The sequence below is a fragment of the Pelodiscus sinensis genome, chromosome 5 (genome assembly GCF_049634645.1).
Source record: "Pelodiscus sinensis isolate JC-2024 chromosome 5, ASM4963464v1, whole genome shotgun sequence".
NCBI lineage: Eukaryota > Metazoa > Chordata > Testudines > Trionychidae > Pelodiscus > Pelodiscus sinensis.
In genome coordinates, this window is record NC_134715.1 from 43,783,058 (window position 1) to 43,802,218 (window position 19,161).

At 41.4% G+C, this 19,161-nt stretch overlaps 1 protein-coding gene across 3 annotated transcripts in view; it reads left to right on the forward strand.

Annotated features, from left to right (window-relative positions):
* The window catches only part of MAML3 (mastermind like transcriptional coactivator 3), a 354,592-nt gene that overhangs the window by 39,424 nt on the left and 296,007 nt on the right, over window positions 1-19,161 (forward strand). The window contains exon 2 of one of the 3 annotated variants that reach the window (XM_075929926.1): window positions 18,774-18,899. The exons of the other annotated variants lie outside the window; for them this stretch is intronic. The gene's annotated coding sequence lies outside the window, so the exon portion shown is untranslated. The remainder of the gene's footprint in view (window positions 1-18,773; window positions 18,900-19,161) is intronic. 3 annotated transcript variants of the gene reach the window in all.

Below are 19,161 nucleotides of genomic sequence, written 5' to 3' on the forward strand. Positions count from 1 at the left end.
CTTGCATGCTGCAAAATCCCGAGGGTGGTCAGGAAGGATATACATAGGTGTGTGTGTACCCTCATTTAAAAGGCCAAGGAATAGAGAATGAGGGGACAACAAGGGGCTTTTGCCACTTAGCCATCTCTTGGTACAGATTTTCCGGATTCTGTTCATAGTGACAGTAGTTTGTTTGAAAAGCCAGCCTGCTCAGGGGAGTGCTGCTGCTGCATCGTACATTACGGTGATTGTTCAGTTTTCTTAAGGAGGCGTTACCCGGGAAGAGGAGGGGAAAATAGAGGCAGCTGAGATTCTCTCTTCTCCCCATCAGCCAAAGCCACAAGCATCTTGAGAGATGATCTATGACTGAGAGAGAGAATTTAATTTATCCCTCTTAGTAGTTGGTACATTCCTCTGCTTCTGATTAGTCATTTAACACTGCAAGGGGACAGTTCACTCACATCCTGCTACATTTTTATACCAGTCACAGTCTTCCTTTTCTCTCCTCTTTCCCCCCCTTCTACCTCCCTACACACTCTTTCTTTCTTTCTTTCTTTCTTTCTTTCTTTCTTTCTTTCTTTCTTTCTTTCTTTCTTTCTTTCTTTCTTTCTTTCTTTCTTTCTTTCTTTCTTTCTTTCTTTCTTTCTTTCTTTCTTTCTTTCTTTCTTTCTTTCTCAAAGCAGCCATGTGAGAGGAATAAAATAATTTTGAAGAGCATTATATGGTGAGAATTTTGACAATGAATGGAAGATTGTAATTACTCTCTTCCATTAGACTCAGTGGCTTTGGACAGATAAGCTGTATTGAAACGTGTGACCAGGGCATGGGATCATGGATTGTCTTTCATTGTTGTCATGGCGACAGTGATGCAGGTGGCCTATAACTGCCTGGCTGTCAGATCTTATACATCAAACTGGTGCTAAGTGAAAATATGTTAGAGGCATGGGGGGGGGGGGTGGGAGTAGAGAATGCCAGCAGTGTTTATAGTATCAGGTGGAGGAGAGCTAGCCAGTTTTTTGTGGCAGCTTTTGGTGGCTTAGAAACAGCTCATCAAAATTTTTACTGATTTGTAAAGGCAAAATGTGTATTTAAAGGAAGAAATTGCTAAATAAATTCATTGTCTGTTTTTATACTTATTTCAACTTTGGGAAGAAGGCAGAGAGAACATAATAGTATCATGCTGAGCTGTAAAGAAGGACAAAATACCTTTAAGCTGACAGCTGGATCAGACCATACACAACATCAGATAGAGCCCACTGCTGTTTTGAGAAAAGATGGGGCTCTTACCTTTAATACTGTACATTGGTACTATGTATCATTACCCAGAGCAAGTTAGCCTGATGTGGAAATGTTGAAGGAGTATATAAGAGACCAAAACTTACATTGTAAAGCAGCCTGTTATTAAAACCAGGATGTCTGACTTAAAGCAGATGCCTATTAGAGCTGCTATAACATTGTTTCACATTTGCAGCATTTGCATATTTAATAGGTTTTCTAGTCTCTTGTTTCAAAGTAAATTCTTTTTCATCACCCCCTCCACACTATTCCAGCTCCTGAAATTTAGATGAACTAATTTAATGTCAGAGAGAAATCTCTGTAATTTTGTTAAGTACCACTTCTTTACACTAGGTAGTGACCTGCCTTTGTCTTCTGATGAGAGACAAACTCTTTGCAAGTGCTTATAATAATAATGAGAATAATAATGATAGTAGAAAAGTTAAACTATACTGCGTTCAGATTTCATATGATTTCCTGACACAATACATTCGACTTAGCAATAGGATGTGAAAGGTTAACTGGTTTACCAGTAAGCATCACCCTTAATGGGTGATGCTTACCGATTCTGGTTAATGGATGAGGACTGGAGCAGCTACCTCCTTGCCCACTGTGAGCAGGGGGCTGCTACAGCCTTCTGTGGACGGGTGTTCTCATGTCTGAAGTAATATTGTATATATTAGCTTGGAGTACGCTTTTTGGGCCAGTGTCCACAACTTTGATGTATGTTTCACTAAGAATATATCTTTATGCAAATACATAGGCAGAAAAATCAACATTGCTTTAAAGAGTGTACAGAAAAACTTACTCTCCAGAGATATATCATACATTTCAGCTGCTCAGCTAGACAGCACGTCATGAAATCGACTAAAGAAACAAGGTGAAGGGGAAAGTGGTTTAGTCTTTCATAGGTAGCACAAGAGACATAAATGACTTGTGGCAGAACTAACTGTCATCAGGTCCTTCCTGCCTGGAAGCAGGGCAAGGCTCACCATATACTTTATGGAAATTGTGAAAAATAATCCACAAAAAGAAGGCAAATGAGAACTCTACCACACCAAATATTAGATGCTAAAACTGCTAGAAAATATAGGATAGAATAAAGGCAGCTTTTAAAAGAGTAGTTTTCATTTTGTACTTGAATAAGTACATTTGTGTTATCAGCTAATCATATCTTATTTTGCAACATCCCAATATAAACCCAGTAGTACATCAATCGAAGGCCTCAAACTGGATTCAGGAGTCTTGAGGCTTTGAACTGTGAATTAAAAAACATCCAGCCAAGCAATTAAGTATCCATTTCTATCATTTAAAAACTATGACCAGCCTGCTTTCTAATCTAGAGTTCTGTTTCTCAAGACTCCCAAACCCAGTTTTAGATGCCACAATTGATGCACCATTGGAATTTTTCATTGCTCAACTTTTGACTGACAACAGACAACAGACTTTTGTTTTTCACTGTATTCCCCTAAGCATCTTTCCACTAGTCAGGTGTTCATATATGAAGCTGTCTATTAAACTATTAATGTCAGCAGATATTTACTATATATAGTAAATTCTTGACTTTGCAAGTGGAAAAAGAACAAGATCTAGCAGGAGCATATAGTATAGGGAATACCCCTCCATTGGTAGAAGAATGGACACTGTGACTTTTAGTATTTCTGATGTCTGATTATAACCCACAGAAACCACTGTCGGGTTGCAGAGAAATTCCTTGAACAAGCATATTATTTTAGTCATCCCAAAGTTCCTAGTGTTTGGGGGGAGTGAAGGGTGTATGTGGGAGGGCGAGGGGTGGAGAGAGTCAGGTCCTTTATTAAGTTCGTTTAGCATATGATCGGTTGATGTGCAAAACTCCTCCAGACCCAACATGGGAGATATTTATTTTATCTTTTCTTTCTTTTAATCTTGGCTAGTATGTTCTCCAAGGTTACTTTTTATCTGCCTTTTCGCTCTTTTGATGAAATACATTGTGTGGGCTAGACATCGTGCAGGAATGGGAGATTAGAATAGAATGTGGTTTTATATAGTATTGTGAGGGAATATTGTCTGGTTTTTAGAGCACATGGAAGGGAGTTGAGCAGTAAGGATTCTATTTCCAGCTTTGTCACTGACTTGGTGTCTGACCTTCAGGAAGTTACTAAAACACTCTGTGCCCAAGTTTCCCAGTCTGTAAAATTGTGATAAAACAAGCACTGTGCAGATTAATTTGTTGATGCTTATAAAATTTTTGAGATCTCAGTACCTTGACTGGAGCATGGTATAAAAGGGCACACACTATGTTATTTATTGAATTATTGTAGGCTTTCAGAGTATCCTAAAATTATTTACAGAATGCTGACTTTTAAGTACCAATAATTCAGTACCAGAACAGGGAGACCAAGAAACGGTTAGGTCTCAGATACTGGCCTGGGCATTAAAATATGTTTATTGTAATGGAGAATTTTAACTGAGACAGTAGCCTGACCCCCCGCTCTTTTCCAGGGTGCAATGGTGTCCTTACCGTTCCTTCAGAGAGAGACCAGAAACAAACATAAAAGACCTTGGATTAAACAACTCATGTAAGGGACTGCAGTTCTAATATAGTGTTAAAATCTTCAAAAGCAAAAAATAAATGTAAGTGTCCTGTTGGTTAAGAGAAAGAGAGAGTGTTTTACGATGATGCCTTAATTCTCGTACTTGAGATCCTTTATTGTATTTTTAATCATAGGTTGTTGGTGCCAAATTAGCATTTGTAGTAGTTTTGGCATTAGTATTCAGGAATAGTCTATGATGTGTGTTTTTTATTCAAAGCTAGGATGTGGAGGTGGTTTGATGTGTAAGTTTACAGTAACTGTATACAACTTTGAAGGGTGAAAACAGTGTAGAAATGTAGCTGTTAGAACCATTTCCTGACCAACAGGAGGGTCTGGCTGGTGAACTCAATTTTTGTTTCTAGTATGGTGAATCTGATAATGTAGTTTGGATATTAAGTGAAGGTAACCACAGAGGCTTTAGTCTGAGCAGAATTATTACCTCATTATCCTCGCTGAGGGTTAGCTATAAGATTTGACCATCTGTAGTCAGGCAGAGAGAAGGAGGAGGGAAATGGACAATACAGGTTACATCTTTCAAAGTGCTGTGGATCCTGACTGAGTTTGCAGTTCACTGCAGAATCACAGACCTCCCTGGTTTTGTGTATTCTTGTTTAAAAGGGTCTGCTCAGAACACTGACCCCTGCCAATGCTCTGTATAAAAATGTGCCTCTCAAATTTTGTGCTGTAGTCTTTTATGAGCTTAGTCATGTATTGCTTTAAAATGCTTTTAAAGATAAGCAGTGTTTTCACATCTTAAGTTACCTGGAAGATGTAAGGTCCCCTGATGCTCAAAAGAACAAAAATGAATAAATAAAATGGCACTCATTCTACTCGCAGGTTTTCAGATATAATACTTGTTCCTGGACCTCAGTAATTAATGAGCATCCAGTTTACATTAGTTCATGTACAAACAGCCTTCAACAGTGACATGATTATTGCAATTGCTAATAATATAAATTAATGTGATTACTGTAAAGAAGAAAGCCATGTTAATTGCTTTTGCATTATACTAGGTTAAATACGCTCTTAAAAAAAGAAGTCTTGGTCCCTTTCAGTCCTTCTGACTCAAAAAGATATTTGTGTGGTGATTGAAAGATGATGCATTTCTCAGTTGTTTCTTACTACCATAACTGGTAGTCAGGGGCTCTGACAGGAGAGCAAAAGCCTCTGTTAGTGACTGCCTCAGACAATCCAGTAGTGCCTAGTGGGGAGGGGAAGGTTTCCTGTTGTTACAACAAAGCCAGCAACCATCAGGATGCTCAGTCTGCCATGGAGGAGTGTCTGTGTTTGGGTATGAGCTGAATTTCCTGGCTCACTGTGAATCAAGAATCAATTATTGTGGCGCTCACAGGCTTCTTTATCTATCGAAAGTCTCCCTTTCCCTCTCCTCTTCGACATTTACTTTCAGTGGCCTAATTTTGTCTAATGAAATCGTATGTCTTAGAGCAATGACGTGTTTGCCAAGTCACTCTACTTGCTGAACACAATTTCCAAAGAGCCGAAGCTGGCTCTGGCTGCACTGAAATACAACATTCGATTAATTGATTTGAGGGGTAGAATGGGTTTTGGTTAGCCTGTTACAGAGAGCATGTCATAAGAGCATGTCAGCACACATTGGGAAAAGGTGTATCCAGAGACAGTTTTGGAAAATTCTCTGGAATCAGTTGCATACATTGCTGCATCACACACATACACATATGGCAAATGCAGACAGTGTTATATATTGTTCGTCTGTCACATTTTTAACTGCTCAGTTAAGTGCAGTGGCTGTGTCTAGTGCAAAAAGACTTAAATCCACTCACAGTTAGTGTACTTTCCTACACGGTTAGCTCAGTTTAGTTTAGTTTGTTTACAAAGAGATAAGCTAGTACATACATTTACAAGGTTGTAATGACATCAAAATGAGTCCCTGGATCAGTCTTCATTGACCAAGTCTGTGTGTTTTTATATGGAATGATAAAGCAGGCTGGGCCTATGAATGTGGGGTCTTGAATTTCCTGGATCCAGAATGGCAGCAACAAGATGGAATCCCCCTCCAATTCAAGTTAAGCCCCCACATCAAGTTTTACCCTTTGCCACTCCCTCCAAAGTTTAGGAAACCTCTTCCCGTCCTATTTTAGCAGTGTTTGTCTCACTTTGCATCCCATGTGATGAGGCTTGTAGTAAACTGACAGATAATGGCAAGTATAAGGGAAAATATATATGTTCTTTTACACCGTGTTAACATTTTATATGACAGAGACATGGCCAGTTGCCTTTGGGGATCTCTTTAATTTTATGTTGTTCTGTTTTCAGACTGAGTGCTGTTTGGGGCAGAGAACTGTTTGGTATTTTCTACTTGGAGTTGCCTTGACTCATATCTCATGATACTGAGAATAATTAATAAATAACCATGATAATTAATCATTCTGCTCTCAGAGCTGTGGGTGAAGAGGGACTCTGGTAGCAGAGAGGATTCACCTTCCGTGGCAACAGTAACAGAAGGGGAAAAAAAGGCAGCTCCTGAGCTGTAGTGATTTCTGTTAATTTTGTGGTGATTCAGGCTACCCTTTTTCAGTCCAGTGTCTCTCTCTACAAAGACTTAGGTATCTAAGATGGAGTAGAGGCCTAACTTTAGGTACTCATGTTTGAACACAGAGGGGCTCACGCTCATAGAAGGGGCAGGAGGCTGGGGTAATGCTGCTCAGTGTGTGCCATGCGGCCCCCAGCCAACCCTGAGAACCACACAGAGCACGCTGCATGGTGCTCCACCAGCGATATAAAGGGTCTCAGGGCAACTGCCCTCTTTACCCCTCCCTCAGTCTGCAGGCATGTTTGAACATTTTGACCACAGTATTTCAAAACAGAATCTTAGAGTGATACTTATTTTTAAATGTATTTCAGTGTCCACATATGTAATACTTAATGTAAGCATCAAATTGTCATTAAAGATACCCAAATGGTACATTTCAAATGACAACTGCAAGTCAGTCCACTTATATGTGGCTGCTTTTTAAATACTAAACAAGTTCCATTTGCTGGAAAAAGCTCATTTCCTTAGTGCCCTTGGGGGAGTAGCTGATGAAATACAGGAATGTTATCTCTGCTTAATTAGGCATTTTGGAACAATAAAAAAATAAGAAACTTTTACAATGTGTGCTCATAACAATTGCTATTTCATTGATGCAGTGACCAGCGTACTCAACAAATGGGCCAAGAAATATGTCTAGTCTAGATAATGTGAGTGCAGCTGGTCTGTGGTCTTCAAGTCCATCCACAAAGCATAAACAGGAGGAAGAAAAGTGTGGCCAGTCTCTGTGGACACCAAAAACCTGGGAAGTGTGTGTGGAGATGTAAAGACCTCTAGGCTTGTTTTTCTTCTTGGTTTAGCCCCCATCATTCTTGTTTTGTGTTAAAAAGAGAGTTAAAAAGTCAGCTGAAGAAAGGGAAAAGAAGAATGGGGTAACTGGGTTGAAGTTACAGATACGTTTGCTATGCTAGCTATATTCAAGTTATTTGTTAAATTTCCCTGTGAAAGATAATGCATTTGTGAATACATTAGTGAATGCATTTGTGAATTCCCGATAAAGTAAAAAGTGTCCTGAAACTTTCTGAGCTTTTGTTATAAAGCACTGAAATCAGTAACACAGGCTTTTTCATGTTAGTTTTGTAGATTGAAATGTCCAGATTAGATTAATAGAACTTTCTCCAATTTACCTATTGATAATCTTAATGCCTATGGATACAAAGGGGTCAGAGATAATGGATGCTATGGAAATGGAGGAGGAAGGAGGCACATGACCACTAAAAGGGGAAGAGGAGAAAGAACAAGCAGAAATGAGAAAGAGAAAAACTTTTCTTTGCATTTCTTGACTCTTTTAAGGTGGCTCCCCCCAGCACTGGCTCCTGCTCCCCCCTCTTGCTGCCTCTCTCTGATAGAGGCAACAAGGGGGGGGGGGAAGTGACTAGTTGCTTCTGCTTATCAGATAGTCAACTAGTCTCTTACATCCCTAGTAGCAGACTGTATCTCAGAATTATGAACACCTTGAAAGTAGGAATAAGAGATGCTCCGGAAAAGGGCTTTATTCCGGAGGATCGCGCCAGTCTAGACGCTTTTTTTCCGGCTTTTCCCCAAGCCGGAAAAAAAGCGGCGGACATGTTTATTTAAATCCGCGGGGGATATTTAAATCCCCCACGGATTTCCCTATTCTGACTTACCTGCTTTGCATGACTATTCCGTTTTATGGGGCCAGTGTAGACGTAGCCCTTGGGAATGGAGGTTGTTTGTCACTCAAATGGTCATAACTCCGAACAAAATGTTACTGTTGTTCTTTCAAAAGTTCAAAACTGAATAGTTGACTTAATAAAGCTTTGACATTTTACTATGCAGAAAAAAAATATAGCTTCTTCCCTTCCCTCTTTCTTTTAGTAACTAGTCAATTAGCCCGGCATAAGACGAGATTTTCAGGTCTCTTCTCCACGTCAGTCTTCTCTCCTGAGCCTCCGGTCTCTTGCTCCGTGTCTCTCTTTCTCTCTCTCCTCCTCCTCCTGCCTCCTCCCCTCCCTCTCAGCTCTCCTCCGCCTCCTGCCTCTCTCTCTGTCTCTCTCTTTCTCTTCTCCTCCCACTCCTGCCTATCATTCGGGGGACCGCAGAGCCCAAACAGCCATTTGGACACCACGCTTTCTGTGCTGCATGGGGAGCACGGAGCCCAAACGGTCACTTGCGCCACTTGCTTCCACGTGGCGGCCTAGCTGAGCGGCGCAGAAGTCAGACGAGCCTCACTGCGGGAGGCGAAGAGGGGCAGGGTGGTGACATTCACAGCCAGGGGCTGAGGCCTGGAGCCAGTCACGCCACACACCACCGTCCTGCCCCCTTTCGCCACCTGCCGTGGCGCTCGGCTGACTCTGCACTACTCAGCCGGGCTGCTGCCATTTGGGCTCCCCCATGGCGGCCTGGCTGAGCGTCACAGAAGTCAGCCGAGTGCCACGGCGGGAGGCGAAGGACGTGACTCAGGTAACAGCACCGCCCAGAGGGAACAGCCAGGGAGGCAACAGCGCCGCCCAGAGGGAACAGCCAGCATTTCAGTGTTACAGAGTCACAGACATTGGGCTACTATATATATGATTTGTGTTTATCAGAGTATTTTAGTGCATTTGTTGGATAATTTTGGTTTCTGCTGCAGCTTGATTAAATACATCCAAATGATGTGTATAGTATGCTGGTCAGTTTGTAACTGGAGTGTTCATAACTCTGAAGTTCTTCTGTAAATGGGATCTTTGAGTATTTATTACCTGTTGAAATCTGGCTTGATTGCTTAATTTTAGAGTGTGAAATATATTCAATTTTCTCTTGGCTGCGTATCCAATTAGTGGTCCCAGTTATTTGACACCTCCGTTTGGAGGTGTCAGAGAGAGCTCCCTGAATGAAAGGAAAGACCTGCAAGAGCAGTATTTGGTTCTGAATACAGTGTTTTGTTGTAATTCTGCCCGTCTTATTTTAATATTGGACATAACATCTAACAGGATTTCTACATGTAATAATTCATCTGAAAGTTGGGTGCCCTGTGCTGTTTGGCACTTTGTCTTTCTGTGTTGGAAGGCAGAAAATAAATGTGTTCTATTGAGTATCCTCCTTCAAAGTGGCTGAGTGTTTTAAAGTCTTCTAGGTCCACCTTTTATTTCCCCTTTCAGCTTCAAGTAATTAGTACTAATCAGCAAAGGTCCTGCTGTTTTGTTTGTGTTAGCTCCCACTATCCAATCAGCTTAGCCAGTGTTTTATATGTAGCACCTGCAGCATCCTCTCCTGATAGCATGAGTCTAGGAGTCTTTGCATAAAAGATGGATTATTTTAAGTAGGATTGCCAGGTGTCTGGTTTTGGACCGGAATGGTCAGTCGAAAAGACTCTGACTGCTCTTGTCTGCTGTGCTAACCAGGCTGTTAAAAGTCTGGTCAGTGGTGCAGTGGGAGCCTGGGGCTCAGGCAAGCTCTCTACCTGCCTTGGTTATCTGTGGCTCTGGAAAGCATCTGCTAGTTCCCTGCACTCCCTAGGCACAGGGAGACTGTGTATTGCCCTCTTGCCCCCAGGTGCCACCCCTTCAGCTCGCCACTGGGAGCTGCATAGTCATCACTCAGGGGTAAGAGCAGTGCACAGAGTGCTGGCTCTGCAGGTTCCATTGGCTGGGAACTATAACCAGTCGGAACTGCTGGAGCAGCACCTGCAGATGCAAGGACAGTATGTAGGAGGAGACCTGGCCATCACTTCCAGGGTGCTGTGGTAAGTGTTTCTGGGACCCCACAATCCCAACCCCCTATATCAGACCAGAGTCCCCTCCCACACTTAAATTTCCAGAGCCCTCACCCCTCCTCCTTCCTCTCAAGTGAACCTCCATCCCAGCCCTGAGCCCCCTTCTCTGCACCTCAACCTCCTGTTCCAGCCCCGAGCCCTCTTCCACATGCTGAATCCCTCATTTTTGGCCCACCCCAGAGCGCACACACCCAGCTGGAGCCTGCACCCCAACCCTCTGCTCCAGTTCTGAGCTCTATCCTTCAGCCCATACCCTTCATCACTAGCCCCACCCCAGATCCCAAATCTCCAGCCTCACCCTCCTCCGGCACCCTAATGCTGTGCTCCAGCTCAATGAAAGTGAGTGAGGGTGGGGGAGAGCCGGCAATGGAAAGAGAGGAGAGGAGTGCACAGTTGGCAGGGCCTCTGAGAAGGGTCATGGCCTCAGGAAAGGGGCGCAGCGGAGTGTTCAGTTTTGTGCAATTAGAAAGTTGGCAGCCCTAGTGTAGGTAAGTGTGTGAAGATTATAGTGAAGGGGTGTGAGCTACACTGGGCAGGAAATTAGATTGACTTAATGAGAAATCCTTCTGGAAGCTACATCTAAAATGTGATTCACCTATGAAGGCAGGTATTTTGTCCTGCTGGGAGAGGTCACCTACCGGAGGGGCAGATGGTGTTTGCTCTGCGGATTCCACTAAAGGAAGGGCAGTTTTAACTTACAGTTGGCAGCCTATAAAACTGGCAGTGGCTACCTCAGATGTGGACTGCTTTCCACTGCCAGATTGTTCCCCCTTTTTGGAGCAGGTTGCACAGATTGGCTGCAAATCCCCAGCAAACAGCGCCCAGGTGCTCTGAACTATCACACTATTCCCTTTCCTTTGGGAGTATTGATAGGAAACATTCCAAACTCTAGAAGGTTGGGAAGCACAGTGTAGTGGGTTGATGCATTATTTCAGTTCTGGTGAACCGTTTTCAAATTTTGATTATTACACGTGAAATGCATTTGGTTTCAACTCACCATGTTTGAGCATTTCCCAAAACTACAAAGCTCCTTGCTCTCTGCTCTGGATAAGAATGACAGGGTATTACTGGTCTGGATGGACGCGTATAAGCAGAGCTGTATGTGCAGAGCATTCTTAAGCCTACTGGCACTGATCTTGGCTGCAGTCCATATTATATCACTTTGTCACTTTCATAAGCACTGAACGTCAGCAAATTCACCCCAGATGATTCCAATGGACTTTTTTGTCCAGGCCATCATTCAATCTGCCTTTCTTTTTGTACAACTTCCACTGCACACAGTTGACATGATTCCTGCCTCACAAGTTTGTCAGATGGGGATTGGTAAATAAGGAAACAAAAGACTTTGTGTTCCATTTTGTAGCATAGTGAACTATAATATAGAACTGTGAAAGCACATGAACCCAGCCATGCTGCAGTAATTAAAAGTAGATTCTAGAATATTACAATGCAGAACAGTCTCTTCAAAGCAAGGTCTCTCCTCTACTATCTATACAAATTTTCCATAGAATTTGCCGTTTTTTTAAAAAAAATATTATAAAAAATACAATCTGTGAACTCAATTCAACATTAGCTGGAATACTGAAGGGTAGCTTAGCCGTACCTTGCACAGTAGTTGTGTTTAGGATAAAAAGACCTTAATCTGTAGCTATATAGGCTCTGGTGGAGGGGGTTTCTTGTTTCAGAAGCCCTGTTCCAAATCCTGACTTCTTGTTTAGGCTTAGCCTTTTTTTTCTTGGTGATTTAAAATGGCAGGATTCCAGATCACCATTGTGTTGTGATTCACTGGAGGGGGAGGGAGAGATTTCATTCTGCATAAAGTTTCCTTTGGCTTGGAGACAAAAGAAAAAGAGCAGTTTGTTGGCTCAGTTTAGCAAACAGGGAGCCCGTAACAGATCAGCTTATTAATATAAAGAGTTTCAAGTAATTTGGTCAGCCAAAAAAAGCATTTAAAACACGTAAAGAGAGACAAAAGGAAGGGTAAGTTACTTTTGTATTGGCCTTTAATTAACTGAGGTTCACACTCTGGCTACTTGCTTTGTAGGAGCTGCATTGGATCATTCATTCTCTTTGTGAGAGGTGGTGGATTATGAAGGCATTTTGAAAGTGTGTATGTGTGTGAAAGTGTAGGGTTTCCATAATTAGGAGCAGTGGGCTAGGTGCCATGGCAAATTTAAGTCACCCCTCATTTTTCTGGCTACTAATTAAAAAAAAGTCTTAATTAATTTTTTGTTTTGTTTCTGATTTCTGTAGGTAAACATTGAACAGAATCATTTTTAAATACTCAGGGGAGTATTTTTAAATACTCTGTGGGGAGTTGGAGCCTGAAGATTGCAGTTAGCCAGTGACAAACCCGCTCTCCCACACTCCCAAGTAGGAGGGTTAAATATGGTTAGCACTTCACCAGTTCTTTGTATCTCACTCTGTGTGCACAGAGGGTGGATAGTTTGAGTTGCCCCCTGAATATTTTTCTCTCACTCATGGAAGAACCAATGGAAATTTACCTTGTCAGCAAATAAAATTGATTGTTCTGTACATCATCTGGTTCTTGTTGGCTGAAGAAGTCAGAAATCTTATTTTAGTTTCAGATACCACATTGAATTAGATCCAGCTACAACAGGTCTTCCCTATCCCCTTGGGTGACTGCTGTACAACTTGTGGTGATGGAATGGCATAGGGAGCATGCTGATAAGCTGAGTATTACTTGTCAGCTAGGACTAAGAATCTGATCCCCAAATACTGTGAAGAACCAAAGCTTTTTAAAATGTGGCTGAACTTTAGCAGTAAATGCCAGCTGTGGTACTTTGTGAATACACAGACATACCTCTCCTGAAATAAACCATTAACCAGTTCAGTCAAAATGTCTGAATATTAACACAAAATAAGATGGTTGCATTGTGCTTCTAGAATGAAGACCACAGAGAAGGAAGGGACACACTATAAAAGCAGAGGTGCAAGCTGAACACATTTTCTACATGTTTTGTACACCTTGAGGTACTGAGAAAGTGAGCTTTGAGTAAAATATTCCAGAACGCCATAATGCCTTCAGAATAAGTGGGACTCCTGCATTTACACAATATGTATTTCTCTAGCTAGCTCTAAAGTCTGTCCTTACAGATTCCTCTGCTGTCAGGGCTCAGTCTAAACTAACTTTCTATTGGCTTTATTTCCTCTTTCTGAATTTTCATCAGCATTATGCCATCTGGCAAAAGCTGGCCAGTATTCTGTCTGCCAGGTCTTTGAACTTGCCTCAAGGAAAAACATATACCCAACATCATGAGGCCACATACCTAGTAGTACAACCACCCTGCCCTTCCCACCCCCACCCCCAAATTATAAAATACTGCCTAACTTTAAGCCAACCTCAGGTAACCAAGTTACTCTGCTTCTATTTCCTGTTCCGCTGTTGACTCTGCTGCTCTGGCTCCTGACGGCACACATTGAAATGCAAATGACAGCAGTAATTGGCTGAGAGATAAACCACAATGAGTGAGTGAGCCATGCAGCAGGGAGTTAAGTGGCTAAGTGACAATTATTGCTCTGCATCCTCAAGTATCATGAGCAGCAGTGCCGTTTGTTCTCTGTTTAAAGGAGCTGTAACACATTAATTGGAGTGCTTCTCTGTTAACATGTCGCACTTAGTTTCTCCTCCTGATTCTCCTTTGGTGCGGGAGGGTGGGAGCTTTCTTTTTACATTTTTTATTATTAAATCGTATTGAAATGATTGTTCACCTCATCATCCTTCCTAAAGACTGACATGGTGTTTAATTTAAAACTGTTTAAAAATAATTCTCACTGTGTGGCTATCGTCTTAACTGCAAGTTGCTGAGGAGGTTTTAAGTAGAGTTTAATTCTCTCTGATAACAGACTAGTCAGTTTTGGGGTCCCACATTGCCTTCTCTCTAAATAGAAACTCTGGCAGCAGCAGAAGGTTAAAAGAGGGGAAGATGTAAAGGTATACTTTACCACATCAGGGTTTGTTTGTTTGTTTTTATATATATAAAAATGTATCTTTTAATTTAGAATAGCAAATATATATAATGTGTTTTTTAATTTGGGATAGCACTAATCATAGTATTGAAGGCGCCGGAGGAGTTTCCCAATTGGTTCCCAAAGCTCCACCTTAGCCTTTAGTTTTAACAAGTACATAAGAATGCCCTACTGGATCAGACCAAAGGTTCATCTAGCCTAGTATCCTGTCTGCCGACAGGGGTCAATAACAGATGCCCCAAAAGGGAGTGAACACAACAGGTAATCATCACCTGATTTCTCTCCTGTCATCCATTTCCAGACACAAGCTAGGGACACCATTCCTACCCATCCTGGCTAATAGCCATTGGTAGAGCTAAACTCCATGAATTTATCTAGTTTTTTTGAACCTGTTAAAGTTCTAGTCTTCACAGCATCCTCTGGTAAGGAGTTCTACAGCTTGACTGTGAAGAAGAAGCTTTGTTTGCTTTAAACATGCTGCCTATTAATTTCATATGATGGCTCCTAGTTCTTATATTATGGGAACAAGTAAATAATTTTTCCTTATTTACTTTTTCCATACCAGTCATGATTTTATAGACCTCTATCATATCCCCCCTTAGTCTCCTCTTTTCTAAGCAGGAAAGTCCAAAGCTTTTTAATCTCTCTTCATATGGGTGGGACCCATTCCAAACCCCTAATCATTTTTGTTGCCCTTTGCTGAACCTTTTCCAATGCCGATACAGGCAGTCCCCGGGTTACGTACAAGATAGGGACTGTAGGTTTGTTCTTAAGTTGAATTTGTATGTAAGTCGAAACTGGTACATATTGTAGGGGAAACTCTAGCCAAACATTTCTCCAGAGCTCAGTTTTATTCTCCCACACCTCACTTCCCTCAGTCCTTTATTCTCAAGCTGAGGTGTCTGCTGAGAAAAGCCGCTCTGCGTCTCCCTGGTCTGCTGGGGGAGGGCGCTAGCTTCGCGTCTCCCTGGTCTGCTGGGGGGACGCAGCTAGTGCGGGGTTGCCTCACCCCGTTTGTAAGTAGGGATCCGATGTAAGTCGGATCCATGTAACCTGGGGACTGCCTGTATATCTTTTTTTAGAAATGAAGCAACCACATCTGTACGCAGTATTCAAGATATGAGTGTACCATGGTTTTGTATAGATGCAAAAATGGTTTACCATGTTTGTATATGGACAATGAAATAGCCATATAAAAATTGAAGAGATTGGATACAGAAGAGTAGAGTTGGGAAATACCTGATAACTTTGACAGACATGTAGATTGAATTGGCCTTTCTGAAACATATGGGGAGGGGAATGATCAATATTGTAATCTCTGGGTATAATAAACTCTATAGAAAACACTGGTTGGTTTGCAGAAGCAGAGAAATAATGCTGTGCTTAAGGTATTCTACAGACCCTCTCAAAAGAGTATTTCCGTGTGAAGAACCATAAAGTAGAATTTGCCTGGATTAAAAAGCTGATGCCATAAGAATAAAACTACAGCCATAAGAGATGTGCTATCAGTCTTTAGATCAGAGCAGTGATAGCAAATGCAGAGGTTAGGGAGCCACAATCTGCTGGATCTGTAATAATAGGTAGCTCCAGCTACTCAAATATAAGATATTAGGTACAAAATTGTATTGGGACATAGTTTGCAGGAATAAAATGTCAATACCATAAATAATTACTTCTTGGAACAATTTTTCTGGGAACTTTCATGAGAAGAGTCAACTTTTGATTTGGACCTCTGTAAAACAAGATTTTGTTCAAGATGTGAGTGGAGTTATTAACCCACTGTTTAAGAATCACCATACTGTAGCTAACATCAATACTACTCACGAAGGTGAAGGTTTGCATTTTGCATGGCACTACCATGGGTTGTGATCTTGACATATCTTTTAAATTAAGGTCTCTATGGGTCCATTTACACTGCACCCTTACCTCAAAATAAGCTATGCAATTTGCAGTATGCAAATTGTGTAGCTTATTTCAACGTAATTTTGAAATAGCTTATTTCAAAATTTGGTGCTGTTTACAGAGTGCCAAATTTCAAAATAAAGCGCTATTCCGAAACATCCCTTAATCTTCGTGGAACGAGGGTTATAGAGATGCTGGAATAGCACGTCCGTTATTTCAAAATCTATTTCGAAATAACAGGCTGATTTAAAGACGCTGAGTAGCTAATTCGGGATACTTCTGGTATCCCAAAATAGCTCCGCAGTGTAAACGTAGCCTATTTTTGCGCTGGAGATTTCCATGAATACAGGATGCTGCAAGAAATAGTGTTGGTAGATGTGCTGGTAACACTGTACCCTTTTGATAAGTATTTCACTCAGATACTAGGCAGTAGTGTGCTGTTCAGATGCCTAAAGTAGATATTGGGGCAATACTGAGCGTAGGGGTGCTAATTGTGCTGGGTGAATTCTGTGTTGTGCCTCTGTAAGGGGGTTCTCAGAGGTCAGCCATACAGCTGTCTTTTGCACAGCGGGAATCCTCACCCAACTATAGCCATGGATTTTAAAGTCGCTTTATGCCAATCCAACCCTTTTACCTAGTGTAAAAGGTTTGGTGCTGGGGTAATATTTCACGTGAGATATATCTTCAAGAATTTTGACCAATATTATGGTAACTAACCTCTGGCACTATTTTCATGAGAACAGGCATTTACTATAACGTCTGTCCAGGCAGGATAATTATATTTTGCCTGCCTGAAGTTTCCTTGCAGTATCAATTGCAGAAGGTATTTTTCACTTCCTCTCCTAAACTATTGTGCAACATTTTTGTTTGGTACTCTAGCTCTTCCTTCTAATCAAGGATGATTCACATAAAAAAATCAGACTCTGTATAGTCTGAAAAAGTGCTTTGGGATGCTTCTAAATTAAAGGTATTATATATTCATAAGCTATTAATGTTACTGTGATTCCTAATGTCAAGAAATGGGAATGAAAGAACATCACAACTGCCGTATGGGAATAGAGCAGTGAGGAAACTAATTGGAAAGAGTTTGAAACCAAAAAGTGAGGAAATAATATTTAAAAAACTTCTGTTCAGATAGGGGAAAGTAGGACTGGCTATGGTGAAGTAATGCTGTTTTTACACTGTTTGGCTATGTCTACACTCGCGGCTTCTTGCGCAAGTACGGCCGTTCTTGTGCAAGAATCTGTAGAGCATCCACACTGCCCACCCACTCTTGCACAAGTAAATTTACAGAATGGCGTGGTAAGAGAGGGCTCCTTGTGCAAGAGCTATGCTCTTTTTTAACAGGTGTAAGCCCTCTTGTACAGGAGCTCTTGCGCAAGAGGGCAGTGTGGATGCTCAGCAGGGATTTCTTGCGCAAGAAAGCCCTATGGCTAAAATGGCCACCAGAGCTTTCTTGCGCAAGAGAGCGTCCACACTGCCCTGGGCGCTCTTGCGCAAAAGCACAGCTCACAAATGGCAGTGTGGACGTTTTCTTGCACAAGACTTCTTGCACAAGAACCCTTGCGCAAGATGTTCTTGCTCAAGAAGCTGCCAGTGTAGACAAAGCCTTTGAGAATTTGGCCTACAAAGGTTAAAAAACATTCATTGGAACTCAGAGCTTCAGGATATTTTTGATTCAAACAGTTTAATACAGTTGAATTAGGATAAGACCTTTTTATGAATAAAAATAATGTCTTACACAAAATTATAAGGCTTGTCTGTATATCCAAGAGGGAAGGGGGAAGAAAAAGTAGAGAAAAATGAAACACTGTGGTTAAATGAAAAGGTGCAAATGCTTAATTCAGACAAAGAAATAGCCTTTATAAAAGGAAATTCAGCTCAAGTAATCCTAGTAGAGTGGACCATGAGCTTTGGTAGATAAGATGAAGACCTAGATGGATGAGAGGGAATGAAAAGGACAAACAGACAAAAATACAGTGATTTCTTCAACAGAAATATGTGAGAAGTAGGAAATATACCAAAGATCTAATAAGCCAACTAGACCACAAAGATACTCAGGCAATCAAAGAAGATGAGAAAATTGTAGAAACACTAACTAATTTATTTTCATAGGTCTCTTCTACAGTATGTGCTTAGTTCCTGAGTTTAATTTTAACTCCAGGAAAGGGCATATTGTTGGGGTAGTTAGAGACATCAAGAAAAATTAATAAGGATGGTACAAATCAAACCAAGTGGTAAGATGCCATTTAGAAAGTATGGTATTCATTCTTGAGTTCGGAAGAAACTACAAAGAGAGCTATGAACCAAAAAAAAAAAAAAAAGATTTCTCATTACAGCAACTATAACAGAATACTGGAAAGTAGCCAGTGTTCTTACTTTTAAAAAAGGTAGTAAGGATGATCTTAGGAATTATATTCCGATGACCCTTATTTAAGTACCAAGAAAATTGTTAGGAAAATCATTACAGATGTCATTATAAAGCACCTGAGTATTATATGATAGACACAAACCACATAGCTTCTGTAAGTGTAAATTGTCTCTAATATATTAGAATTATTTGAAAAGTTAAAATAGCAGATAATGGAGAACTGGTGGAGATACTGTAATTTATTTAGATTCTTAAAGGGCTTTCATTAAAGACTCTCACAAGAAGCGATTAAGAAAAGCCGGGGAGAGATTATTCCTAGGGAACTTCTGCATTATTGAGCAATGCAGAATTTTGGAGAAATTAACATTTTATTGCCAGAATGTCCTTGCTCCACAGAAATGGGCTGTTATGCTGCTGGCTGTCAGTCACTGCTGCTGGACCTGGCAGAGCCCAGCTCGCACATAGAAGACACTGTGGAGAGAGAGGGAGAAAGAGTAGAGCAGCGATGGGCAACCAGGAATTGTGAGTGGACCTCCTTCATCTCAGTGGACCACATGACCAGTGGTGGGCAACCTGCGGCCTGCGGTCCACTGTGGTTCCACCTGTGGCCTGCATACCTCTTCTCTGCTGCCTTCCCTCATGCACCTCTCCTGCACTGGAGCGCTGCACTGATCTGCTCTTCCCCCTTCCTCCAGCACTTTGGGAGCACCATGAATCCACTGATTCACACTCTGTCGCCTCTCCTTCCTCTCCCTTCCAGAGCTTGAACAGCCACAAACAGCTA